This window comes from Myotis myotis, unplaced genomic scaffold (genome assembly GCF_014108235.1).
Source record: "Myotis myotis isolate mMyoMyo1 unplaced genomic scaffold, mMyoMyo1.p scaffold_m19_p_1, whole genome shotgun sequence".
NCBI lineage: Eukaryota > Metazoa > Chordata > Mammalia > Chiroptera > Vespertilionidae > Myotis > Myotis myotis.
The window spans coordinates 189,008,920-189,023,406 of NW_023416313.1; positions in this window are offsets into that span (position 1 = coordinate 189,008,920).

A 14,487-nucleotide genomic window follows, 5' to 3' on the forward strand; every position below is an offset into this window, starting at 1 on the left:
ATTTATGTGTAGAATGACCATACCTTTTGGGTTGCCCAGACAGTCTGGCAAATTCTTTTGGATGAACAATTGTTAATTATTTTTAGTTCCCAATGTCACTATCCTATGTGTCCCATTTTGTTACCCCTGGACCTGTTGGGGTTGGATCCAAACACCATTTGGATGTTAAATTATATGGTCTCCCTACTCATGAGTGGGAGAAGTGGGTAGGTGGAAATTCTCCCCCTTGTAATCATTTTGGCAACCACCATAGTTTTTGAGATACATGTTTACATACACACACATATACATTTATTTCTTGAGCTGTCAACTTTAGACAATATTTATTAATTCCCTATTGTGTGAAATGAGGCTCATAGAACACCCCAAATTTCCTCCACTTCCATCACCTTTGCTCTCTCCAACTTTTGGTCAGTCATGATATTGCTTTCACATTGTCAAAATTTACATTAGCTCCATGTATATTCTGTTGCATAATTGCAACCCAGCTTTCTGCTTTGTCAGTAGCTAAATTCTGAAAGCTAAAATGCAATGAATAACATTTTTAATATTATCATTATGTAACTACTAGAGGCCCAGTGCACAAAATTTGTGCGGGGGGCGGGGGAGGGTACCCTCTGCCCAGTCTGTACCCTCTTCAATCCGGGACCCCTTGGAGGATGTCTGACTGCCGGTTTAGGCCTGATCCCGGGGATCGGGCCTAAACCGGCAGCCGGACATCCCTCTCACAATCCTGGACTGCTGGCTCCTAACCACTCACCTGCCTGCCTACCTGATCGCCCCCAACTGCGCCCCCCCCCCCCGGCCGACCTGGTTGTCCCCAACTGTCCCCCCCTGCCAGCCTGGTCGCCCCATGCAGTCTGCTGCTCGGTTGGTTGTTTGGTCGCCCCTCACTAACCCCCCCTGCTGGCCTGGTTGCCCCACACAGCCTGTTCGGTTGCGATGGTTGCTTAGGCTTTTATATAGATAGATGATTCCCAGTAGAAGTAACTTGCATGAATGAAGCTTTAGAGAAGGAAATGTCATCCTATGCCACAAACAGGAAAATGTTTTAAGTTAAATGGATTAATTTTTCTTACATTGTTATAATTGCTCATTTCCCCCTACCCTCACATTTTAGTTTGCATTATATCTGAAGTGATTCTCCCCTCCCCCCCCCCCCCTTTTTACAGGCTTTGTGTACATTTATTTATTTATTTATCCATTTTTGGTTTGCTTTCCCCTGTAGTTACTAATTCTTTTTCTTTTTTTCCTGTCGACTGACAAAACATGTCTTTAAGAGCTTCCAAGTTCTTAAACATAAATGGAACCATCTTGTTATTGAAGATCTTCAGAGCCCTGTGACCTTTTATTTTATTTTTATTATTGTATACATATTTTAAAATATTTTTTTACTGCTTTTAAATAGAGGAAGGGAGAGAAAAAGAGGGATAGAAACATCAATGATGAGAGAGAATCATTGATCGGCTGCCTCCTGCATGCCCCCTACAGGGGATTGAGCCTGAAACCCAGGCATGTGCCCTGAATGGGAATCATATTGTGATCTCCTGGTTCATGGGTTTATGCTCAATCACTGAGCCACACTAGCCAGGCAATTTTTATTATTTTTAAAAAGTCTTATCCAAGGATATGCTGTTATTGATTTTTAGAGAGAGAGAAGGAGGGGGAGAGAAAGAGAGAGAGAGAGAGAGAGAGAGAGAGAGAGAGAGAGACATTGAAATGAGAGAGAAACACTGATTAGTTGCCTCCTATACATGCCCAGCCTATGATTGAGCCTGCAATCTAGGCATGTACCCTGATCAGGAACTGAACCTTTAACCTTTTGATGCACGAGATGATGCTCCAACTAACTTAGCCACCTGCCCAGGGCTGACCTCTTATTTTAAGTAGGACCAGTTGCTTTCTAAGTTGATTGCAAAGTTGCCATCCCAAATTTTGTTTTTCATTGGTTTTTTTGTAGTATTCCTTTTTTTCAGAAATCATTTAGTATTATTCTCTCTAATATTTTATTTGTTGTTTTGCTGAAGGCTGTTGTCAAATAATGACTGCAAATAATATATCGAATAATTATCTGCAGTGCTAGATTTCTAAAAATGTCTTTATTTTGCCCTTATACAAGGCTGATACTTACCAAGATCCAAAAGTCCAGAGTATTGGTCTGGATCCCATCAGGAGACAGAAAGCAAACAGAAAATTGAACAGGAAAAGTAATACAGAGAATTATTAACTATAACAGAGGATTGGGGTAATGAGGAATTGTCCAGTAAGAAGGAAAGAGAATTCTGCAGAATATAGGAAGAGCAGATGCAAGGAGCAGCTCCATCTCTATGATGAGACAGAGCAGGCAGGAAGTGCCACACTCCAACATTTTCTGAGATGCTGATCTTGATGGAAAGGGCACAGCCATGGCTCACTGAATAGCAGAAAATGCTAATTTTTATTGAGATAAATTTATCAATTTTTCCTTAATGGGTTTGAGGTTTCATGTCACAATGATAAAGGCCTTTTTAATTCCATCACCAGTCCTAGGATTATTTGGAAAAAAGATCCATGTCTTTTTAAAATGTTTAATGATTTGTCCACTTGGAATGGGAGCAATGTGTAGAAATTTAGCCTATTTTTCTTCCAGATGGTTGGCCAACTGTCCCAACATCATTTAATAATTAATATACCTTAACTTCATCCATTAGAAATGTCACCTCTATCATGTACTAAACTCCCATATGTGCTTGGATCTATGTTTACACCCTTTATTCTATTTCACTGATGTTTCTGTCAACTCATTCATTAGTGCCAAACTTTATAATTGCTGTACCTCTATAATCAGTTTAAAATATGGTAAAGTTAGTTCTTGTTCCTTTTGCTTTTGTTTGGGAATTTTCATGGTTTGTCTCTTATGTTTATTTATTTTTTTAAATTGATGACTTTAGTTTAAATGATCAAGTTCCAATAAAAGATTTGTTGGGTGTTTTATTTGATAGCATGAAATTTACACTGTTAATTAGGAGCCTATTCCCTACATTGTTAAAGATGCCCTCCCTCTGGTTTCCTCCCACCTCTTAATTATCCCTTCCTATCTCCTTCGTTCTTTGTTTGAGTTGGGTTATTAGTAAGGGGACTATGTAATTTCTTGCCCAAACTGGGCACTTTTGAGATTAAACAGGTTGCTATGGATAATTCTGTTGGAACAACAGATGTAAACCAAGGCTGCCCTGGGCACACTGGGATGGATGGTCTCCCTGGTCACTGGCCTATTTCCAATTTACCATTTCCCCCTCTGTGATCTTATCTAATTGCCCTGGTCATCAATTGCAACCCACATGTTAATGATTCCTGAATTTGCATCCAATTTCTCTCTTGAGCTGCTGCTCCACATTTCTAGCCATTTGCCAAACAAGTCATCCATATGCCTCAGTCATGTCAAACTCAAGTTGGATTCAGCTTCCCTTCAAAATAGCCTCCTCCCTGCTTGTCTTCTAGTGAAGTTAGCCATCCAGTCTTTTGAGCTAGATACCTGGCTGTGATCTGGAATTCATCTCTCTCCCTCACTGTCCCCATTGATCGCCAAATCCTTTCAATTCTACCACAGAAAGAGCTTCTGAATCCAATCCCACTTCTTATTGCCACTGTCTTGTCTTTATTAGGGGCCTCATTATCTCTTTTCTGCATTACACTGGCTTCTTTTCTCATCATCCCACCTGAAGGCTTTCCTCACTTCATCTAGCCTCCTATCTGAGTGAAAGCATAAACCTGATCTTGCCATTCTTCTGCTTGAAGATCCATGCTAGCTCCACCTTGCCCAACTCGTGACCATGGAATGCGAGGCCATTATAACCTGGCTCAGTTCTCTGATTTCAGTTCTTACCTCTCCTGGTACAGATGCCCCCAGTCCCGTTGAAAGTCTTTTCATTGCCCAGACACACTGTGCCTCTTCCACAACCCTGACTCTGCACAAACTAGGCTCTCTAAAATGCTCTTCCTGCTCTTCTTTACTAAGGCAAACCTCCTTAAAGACTGGGATACAGCCTCACCTGCTTTGAACAGTCTTCCCTGACTCTCCCAGCCAGGGACCCCCCTCTCCAGTGCTCCTGTGGCTCCCTATTCACACCTGTGACTCCCTCTCTGTTTATATGTTGCCCTCACTCTATGTGTGAATACTTGTGATTACGTGCAAAGTCCATCTGGAATGCAGCCAAGGGCAAGCTACTTATTATTATAATTATAAATTACAACAATAAATTCCAATTATTCATAGTAGGAGTTGTACAGCAAGACTTACTTTATCTAGGTATTATTCTAATCTTCAAAATAGCCCACCAAGGTCGGTTTCTCTCTACCCATTATACTGTTAAAAAGCTGAGGGTGAAAGAGTGGAGTAACTTTTCGTAAGGAGCAGTAGCTAATAGGTGAGATTAGAACCCTATATGACTCCAGAATTCATGATCTTTCTCCCTTCCTAAGTTCCTTTGAAGGCAGGTTTCCCCTCCTGATGATTTTTTGGGATCACATCTTTCTCACCATTCTTGACCTCCCGTTTTCTCTCTCCTGCTTGTTGTAGGAAACTTAGAAAATTCAGCAACCACAAGGAAAAAGGTCACTCATAATCCTGCCATGGTGTAGACTAGTGATGGCGAACCTTTTGAGCGCGGCGTGTCAGCATTTTGAAAAACTCTAACTTAACTCCGGTGCCGTGTCACATATAGAAATTTTTTGATATTTGCAACCATAGTAAAACAAAGACTTATATTTTTGATATTTATTTTATATATTTAAATGCCATTTAACCAAGAAAAATCAACCAAAAAAATGAGTTCATGTGTCACCTCTGACACGCGTGTCACAGGTTCGCCATCACTGGTGTAGACACTTGAAGCCATTTTTCTCTGCATGCACCCCGCCCACTTTTCCTTTGATAAAAATAAGATCACATGCTGTGACAGTTTTGATGTATCTATTCCATGTTATTGTACAGTCTTCCTCTGCACATTTTGCATCATTCATAGTGGCCCTGTGAATGTCATGAACAGACACTGTTTTTGTGTGGCCTCCCATGATCTGGAAATGAGGGAGTGGGCAAAGCCGGCATGAGGAGGCCAGTGGGGGTGCTGGGGTTTAGATGACTGACCTGAGACCACCTCGCCAGCCTGTAACATCTGCCGTAGACATTGTTATAAGTTAGGATGAGAAGGATATTCAACCTCAAAGATGACTAGCTTCCTGCAGGTGCAACAAGCCGTGCCTCACCTAAGCTCACCTCCTGCCTCTCTCAACACCTATTTAGAGCTTCTTTATTGATGCCTCAGCTGGGAATTCCTCAGATATCTGCCAGGCTCTCAGGTTGTGCCATCCAGAGCAGTTCATGCTCCGCCCTTCAGGCTGGCAGACTCCATAAAGCATCTTCCCTTCACCCCTTCCCACCCATCTCCCTAGGATCACTCACTGAGAACGTGCTTATTTCTAAGCCTTTAGTCCCAGGCTCTGATTTGTGGGGAACCTGGTTGGGCGATCCTTTTCAGTGCAAAAATCAACATTTTCTGACTAATTTCCTCCACGATTGCTAAACTGCAGTAGGTGGACCAGGCTTCTGGAGGCTGGAAAACTCTCTAAAATTGTATGAAAAATTGTTAGTGTGCATGCATCTTTTCTTTTGAGACCATTGCATTCTACAGATCAACAGATTAAACAATCAGTAACAGAGAGAAGGGGGAGAGGAAGGGATGGAGAAATTTGGGTTCTAAGGCAGTGTTTGAGAGAGCAGACAGAGATGGGACACCGGGTATAGACTTCTGGGTAGTGGGGGGACGATGGCACCAGCGAGAGAAAAAGGGTGAATAAAAGAGGAAGTAGGAGCACATGGAAAACACGTTTCTCTGATTTTATAACCACATGTGGGTGGGAAGCTGCCTCTGGCCTTCATGCCCTGTCCAGACAGCCCATGCTGAACATGGTATCGGAACCGTCCTGTTTCTGCGACTGGAGTTCAGTTTGCTGATTTATCCGCGAACAGGCTTGGCATTAGTGATTTCTAAAGAACTTGCAGCAAGAAAATGCATCTCCTGGCGCATGTCCCCGTGGCTTGATTCCAGCAGCTGGTACCTGAGGAAGACTAGCATGTCTTGGTTGTGCAGGAGGAGCTCCAGCCCAGTCCTCACGAGGGACCTGGCCAGCCCTCACCACCGGAAGTGTCACACTGGAATGAAAATTATCTTAATTGAATCTGGGGGGGTTGTGCCTTTGGAGCAGATGGCCAGAGTCCAATCTAATTTACATACTGATAAGAGTTGAAAAATGATACCTTCTAAGGCACAAAATGCCTGCACTGGTCTGGCTTGGAATTAGCATAAAAATGTTTATCACACTGGCATACAGTCAGAGTCTGGGTGAAGTTGCATCTACAAATCCACGGAAGCACAGGTCCCTCTCCATGTTTGGTTTGCTCTGCAGCTGACAGGTATTCTGACAGGTCCGAAGACAGAAACCAGAACCTGTCCTGCTGGCCCATGTTCTTTGGCTGGTGAGAGCCCTGGAATGAAAAGGCAGCCCCCTAACGTCTGTCTTCGAAGTGGCGGCTCCTGATGGCCTTGGCTGGAAGACTGGCGCTTGAGAAGGGCTGTTTCTCCCCCGTCCCCAGGAACTATGAGGCTCAACGGCTTTAGGCTGGCCAGACTTCTGCAAGCGTCATGGGAGTGTTTGGAAATGAAACTTTATTTTCATAATACCCCCCCGTCTCCCCCCCGTGCCCCCCCCCCCCCACCAGCTGCTTTGATGGACCTCTGCCACCAGCAGACTTGACAGGTTGTTTTAGCCTCAGGTCTCTTTGGCCTTCCCAGTTTTTCCCCTTCTTCTGTCAAGGGAGTGAGGTCATGATCAGGTGTGTGCGTGCGTGTGTGCACGTGTTTGTGTGTGTATATGATATATATATATCACATTCATGGGTTGGAATTTCCTTGGGGGATGATGGGAAGGTTTTGGAACTTGATGCAGGTGGTGCATGCATAGTGTTGCAAGGAAACTAAATGCCAATGTGTTGTACACTTTAAGACGGGTAATTTTATGTTATATGAATTTTACCTCCATAAAAAAGAGAACCAGATTGCTCTACATGCAACATGGAAGCTGCTAAGAGGGCAGGTTTCAGGACTGTTGAAATAGCCCAGGTGGGAAATGATGACAGCTTGGACTAAGTTGGTGGCTATGAAGGTGGAAAGAAGTGGATGGACTCAAGAGATTTTTAGAGGTAATTGTAAAAGACTGAGGATCAACCCTCACATCATAGGAGCCCTAATGTGGTATGAAAATAAAAGGGAAAAGGACATGGCAGGGATCTTCCCTCGGGGGTTCCAGTTGAATGCCTTGCTTTATGCACCTAAAACTCCTTGATTTGACAGGTGCATGTACAGTGACATACGTTCTATTGGTGCCATGTGCAGCTGTGCCACTGTGGAGAATTGAGGCTTTGTGTGGGAAGAAATATTTGGGAGCTTGTGCATCGGTCACTTTTCTGTTATCTTATTGTGTCTGAGAAGCTTTTCAGGAAGTGAGGAGCCGATTATCAGAGACACCCATCCAGCTGGAGAAGCATAGACCACACACACCACACCGCACGCCCTAGGAGGCCAACGGCACACGCTTGCCTGTGCAATGGGCACAGAGGAGTCCATAGGCTTCTTGAAACCAGAGGGGAAATCTGTGGCCTGTCTTCCCTGAGCTCTTCCAAGACGGTGCAAATAAAAGGAGAATCATTCCAACCGACCATTTGTAATTAGCCCAGGTGAACTCCCTGCCCCCTGCATCCCCATATGGAGCCTCTTCAAGATGATGTGGGATATATATTTGGATATTTCCATAGTAGGAGAAACTTGCCTTGAGTTTCTTCTGTTTTCATTGTAAAAATAGTCAGATGAGTGGGGCATTGACTGGGATTAGAACAGGCTAGCAGAGCCCATTAATCCAAGTGCATTGAATCTGAAATTGCTGTTCAGAAGTCCTCTTTCCCTCCCTGCCTTATCATCTTTATCCATAAATAAGATTGTTATTAAAAAAATTTTTTCTCCAAAGCAAGGAAGTTCTTAGTGAGTGTTTTTATCCTGAATTAATCTCTTTCCGGGAGGCGTAAGGCCCACTGTGTGGGCCTTGCTGCTAATACCGTCCTGAGGGCCAAGTTATTGTCCAATAAGCATAGTCTTCATCCCCATTGCTTGATTATATTACCCAGGATGAGGGCTGTCTCAGCCTAATCAGAGACAGTTCAGACAGTACACCCCAGTGTGAGGCCTCCCTCCCGAGAGCAGGATGCCCAGGGCAGGACAACACTCCTGGGTGTGGAAGGTTGAATGACTCATGTCTCAGGCCCACTGGGTCTGCTCTGCCTCCACAGCACTAAGCTGTTGGATGGTCCAATCAGGGGCTGGCGCATCTCAGGGCAGGGCGCCTGCCTAGGGAGGACTGAAATGTGAGTGGTGGGGTGCTCCTGACCAGGAAGTCCTGGTATGTATTTAAAAAGGGGTGTGAGGTGTAGTGAAGGTCACCTAATGAAACCAGCACTGAAATCTAAATATATTTAAGAAAAAAACCTCACACACAAAAAGGATAGGAGAGGGATTTTAAAAATAAACCTTTGTTAAATTTTAGAGGAAAATATATATTTTCTTTCTTTAAATTTTTTAAATGACTGAAGTCATGCATGAATAGTTATAAAAATTTTAGTTGCCACAGATGTAGCTAACTATTGGTATTTATTACCAATATAGAGGCCATCCTGTTCTCCCCTCCCCATCCCCCATGCCACCCAATTACTTCACGAAGAATAGAATTCCTAAGCAAATTGTACATGCCTTGAAGCAATTTGGACCTGGATTAAATTTACCGCTAGCTGAACTTTTTTCCCCCCCTGAAAACTTCATATTATTCCACTTTAAAGAAACCTGGCTTTATGCTGGCATAGAATTTTATAATACCCCAAAGCTTTTAAAAGAATAGCAATGTTATAGAAAATCCAATGCTATGGTTAGAACATTGAAGTGATTGAAATTTAAATGGGAAAAGCAAGCTATTGTTTAGATCAAAACAACACAAATAATAACATGCTGGCTGTGAAGACTAGAGTAAACCTTGGGTCATCTGCCCCCATTCTATACATAAGGAGACTGAGGTGTGTCCAAGATAAAGATGTTCAGCATTGACATTCCTGCTGTATAGCTATTGCCCCTGATAGTGAAGTGGTGCTTTTTGCCAATCAAATCTAATTTTCTATTACCTACTGATTGACTCAGATTCACCATCCCATTAACCTCAACACACTACTAATTCATTTAGCAAGCATTACCTGAGAATCATTGTTGCAAGAACCTGGGGGCATCCAGATGGGAAGGCCAGGTCTCCCTCTCAAGGAGTCCACCAAATGCACAATAACAATATTAAGTCCCATAATAAAGACAAAAATAAATACTTCCCTATTTTTATGTATTTGTGTGTTATTTTTGTTTTATTTTCTGCCTTTAATTCTCTTCCCACTCCTTTTATCCCTTGCATTACCTTTTAAGACACAACTGTCTTTCCAGAATATTCTAATCCACATTGATTTCTCCTCTCTTAGGCTGACAGTTAAAGTGCTAAACTTTTAGAATATGAGCATTGTATCAGTCAGGATTAGCAAAGTTACTCTTGAGTAACAAACAACCTCCAAACCTCTGTGGTTTTACACAACAAAATGTCTTTCTCATTCACACTACACCTCCTGTGTAAGTTGGCAGGGAGCCTCTGTGTAGTCTCTGAGGGTCTGGGCTGGCAGAGGCTCTATCCGGACACGTACGTCCATGATGGATGCCACAAGGGAGGGAGGTTGGCGTTCAGTACCAGTAATTAAAAGCCTTTACCGAAAATAACACCCATCGCTTTCATTCACATTCCATTGCCTTTCAAAACAAATACATGACTACACTTCTCTTCCCGGGGGTGGAGAAGGATAATCCTTTCTTGGTGTGGAATGAGGAGAATCTGCATACTTGTGAACATATAATAATTACAGTGATATAGTCCTCATCAGTATGCTAGCATTCCCAGTCTGCTCATCTTACTTTGCCCAGTTGTAAGACTTTCGAAGGTAGAAGGACTGTGTCGTGTCCAGCAGAGAGCACAAAACCAGGCACTCACTACATTTATGTTTGACTCGGGATCTCGTGAAATTCTGTTTAATTAAACCCAGTTTATGTTTGCTTCAGGTTCTGGTCGTCGTGTGTGGGTTAAAGGCTTTAGGGAAGTCGAAGGCTCTGGCCTGGTTAGTGCTCCAGGGAGGAAACCTGAACTCACTGAGGCCGTTTCTAGCTCTCAGACTTGCCTAAATGTTCCCAGCGATCGTCAATCATGTAACGCCACTCCCAACCAGTCATTTGTTCAGCTTACAATAAACCAGGCAAGGTGACAACTCACATTTATCAGGCATCAGGAGTGAGCATACCAGGTGACCTTTGAGATTCCTTCGGAGACTCTGTGAAGTTTCTTTCAGGGAAGATGGAGATGAGATAGAGCCGGCATCTTTAAGCTTGCTGAACCGCCCAGGGCCAGCAAATAGCTAGGCACTCAGCTGCCAATCAAATCTAATTTTCTATTACCTACTGATTGACTCAGATTCACCATCCCATTAACCTCAACACACTACTCATTCATTTAGCAAACATTACCTGAGAATCATTGTTGCAAGAACCTGGGGGCTGAGTCTGTATCTTGGGCTCTTGAGTCCCATCTGTCCTTGCACCCACCTGCCCAGGCCTGTTCACAAGCACCCAGTTCCTGAGCTCCCACCTCACCTCTTGTCTGTGATGCCCCCTCCCCAAACTGTGGGTGCTCTTGCAAAGTGATTCTTAAAGTTTTTGTTTAACATGTATTTTAAGGAAAGACTGCATAGAAAAGAATAGAGAAGCAGGATGACTGATAGTAGCACTCAAATTCTCCTCTGTTGCCTTAAAAATATGGCTCTGGCCCTGTATCAGTTACCTATGACCAATATAATAGTGTGTAACAAAACGTCCTCAAATGAGTGGCTTAACACAACAACCATTTATTATTCCCCATGAGTCTATGGCAGGGGTGGGCAAACTTTTTGACTCGAGGGCCACAATGGGTTCTTAAACTGGACCGGAGGGCCGGAACAAAAGCATGGATGGAGTGTTAGTGTGAACTAATATAAATTCAAAGTAAACATCATTACATAAAAGGGTACGGTCTTTTTTTTCAATAGTTTTATTCATTTCAAACGGGCCGGATCCGGCCCGCGGGCCGTAGTTTGCCCACGGCTGGTCTATGGATTAGCTAAGCTCACTCATGTATCTGTTGACTGGTGAGTTGGATGAAGCCAGTGTGGCCACAGCTGGGACTGCTGAAATCTCCTTCATGGGTGTGTCATGTGCACATGTCTCACACATCCCCCGGCAGGCTAGTTGGGGCATGCTCTCAGGCCAATCCCAGAGAAACAAGAGAGGAAGCAGAAAGACTTTGTAAAGTCTCTGTGTCAGGTTAGCTACTGTCCCATTGGCCAAAGGAGCTCTCATGGTCTAGTCCAGAGTCATAGTGGACAAAGCCTGCAAAGCTATAGGACAAAATGCATGGACGCCGAGAGGCCATTCACTGGGGCCGGCTGTTAATGCAAACAATCTACCATAGGTCCCAGACATGCATATCCCACACTGCAAATCCAAGTCCTAAAGAGACCAGGGCTCACTATCTCAGAAGACAGTTTACTGTGAAAAGAAATTCAGGAAGCGACTAGGATTTTACTGTGGGTGACGGGAGCCAGCTGGGAGAGGTGGCACTGAAGGCAGGGGATGGGACCACTGGACACTTACCTCATTTACCTTTGAGACCCTGGCTCTCGGAATCAATAGAGCACCCCTGCTGAGTGAGAAGGAATCGGTCATTATTATCACCACACTCCTGCATTTGCAGATAGATGGCGAAACTGATGTCTTCCCTCTTGCCAGGACTTGAATTTACAAGGGCAGGGCAGGGAGTGCAAAGTTTTCCACATTATGGCTCTTCCCCTAAGGAGAGATGCTGTCAGTTTTGGAGAGCCAAATAATGTCCTCAGTCAGAATTCAAGGGCCACTAAAATGAGGTAATGCAAATAGTTTTTTATCAAAGGCTGCAGAAACCAATTTATACACCGTGCCTTTCTGATCCTCTCTACCTTTCTATCCACAGGAGATAAGTGATGAATATTATTAAAATATCACACAGTTTCAGAGGAAGTCCATAACCCCTTCAACACCGTTTATCATGTTATAAAACTTCTCTTGAATTTGGCAGAAAATGTGTTTGGGTTTTTTTATTTTTAAAAAATAGTTTTTGGGGTCCGCCCATTTGGAGTGAGCTTCTCATTTCATCTGAACTGGGACCTGCCTGACAGCTAGGCGTGCCACCTTAACTGCATCTCACACGCAGTGCCAGGGGCAAGCAGGCTGTTGCTTAACAAGGATGCATAACAGCTAATTGCCTTTTAGACCATTGGTTTGTCACCGTGACAGCGCCAAGTAACGGTTTCAAAAGCAAAGCAATGAGGCCAATTTTGAGTCACTTATGAGCCTGAAAATCGTAAAACAGTCTGCTCCCCAGGCATAGGATGTTCCCAAGGATTTTGGCTCGCACTGTAGTGTATCCTGTCTATTGTTAAACTTGACTGAGATCTGCGTCTGGAATGCACATATTATGGATCCTCGATGTCAATCATCAATTGTCACAATCCTCAAATGCACTTACTTATTCTTTCCCCACATTCTGCATCAATAGCCTGTAGAGACAAAGCCTGCATATGAGGAAGGCAATGTTTAGCCTCCCTAATTAACAGCTTTGGCTGAAAGAGCATCTCCAAGGTGCTCAGAAGGAAGAGATTCTAAAGAGATTTACGCACTGCTCTTTTGAGATGCTTTGCATGCTGGTGTATAATTTGCAAGTACATGAGGAAGTGGATGCTCAGAATATAATATTCAGAGCTCATCTACTTATGTATTTATTAAGTTCTTTGTGAATCTCAATTTAGCAGATGTCTTCTGGCTCAGAGTAAAGCTCTTCAGGAGGGACTCACTGTGTCTGTGCAACAAAGTCACATTATCATTTGAGTACAAATATTTGCAAAATAGAACAAACTGGAAAATTAAGAGAAAAAAGAATACCCACTGGAATTTGTGAGTCATTAAAGTCTCATGTGCATGACATATTGTTAAAAACTTTGTTTAGTCCTTGTTCAAAGGGTCCTTTCCCTCCTCCTTTCTTGGCTTTTGGCAGTAATAAGGACATCATGGGAGCGTGTATGTGTGTGTGTGCGTGTGTGTGCGTGTGTGTGTGTGTGTGTACACATATCTTCTCATGGCCCTCTCTACCCTTTCATACTACTATGTGTTTCCAGAGGGTGTTGTAGTGTGTGTATGTTGCATTTCATGTTCCAAGGTCCAAAAAGTATATGGGAAGGTCACTGGTCCCCTGGCAGGCGTTTTCTCTGAACGTTGACCATGCTTTGTGCCCACAACAGCCTGCTCCTCAGCCCCGGCCAGGTCCTTGCTCCCTAGACAAGTTCCTATATTTGTATCTCGAGATATCTCTCCAGCATCCACCTCCTTCCTCTCTCTTGGACTTGCTCATTCTGTCCTTTTGTCACTAAATGACATTGTGTTACTGCATATGTGCTGTTCTGGTTATCTCAGTTGGGATTTTAGTCCAAGATGTTGACATTCAGCTCGCTATCAGCTCCATATTCTATAACCTGTGGGCAGTCTTGTCTTACCTATGGATTCATCTGAGGTTTGGGAGGGCCGGCCTTTTCCAGGAGATGAATTTAGGCAGAAAGTGACTTCAGGATGATATTTACAAATCTCTCCAGGACTTCAGGTGTATAAAACTAGTTATGTTCTCCCCAAATAAAAGTCCCCTGCTAATATGCAATGGTGTCTCCACCAAGGAAAGGATTCAAATAATTTTCAACCTGATTTATGTTTTTAGCTTCCGTTATCTCTAGAGCTAAGAATTCCATATGTTTATTACCCAGTGTGTATGGTAATAGTTTTACTTCCTCTAAGATATTCTTTAAGCCTTGGTTCTGGAATTCTGAGGCTGTGGACCCTGCTGACTCCAGGGTCACTGTTCTGGATTTACAAGTATATATGGGAGTTTCCTTCCACCTTTGAGTTTCTGGATTTGAGAACCTTATTTATGATTTATGATTATTTGACAATGTTCATATTCATGGATACAGATGTGACTGGAAGGACAGATACATGGTCAACAATGATTTCCGGAAGAACCAAGATGGCGGCATAGGTTAACGCCGGAGTTTGCTGCCTTGAACAACTACTTCAAAAGTGAAACTAAAAGACCAAACGGACATCACCCAGAACCACAGGAATGCTGGCTGAGTGGAAGTCCTACAACTAGGAGGAAAGAGAAACGCATACGGACACTCAGAGGAGGCACAGTGCTGAAGTCAAATTCTGAGATGCGGAG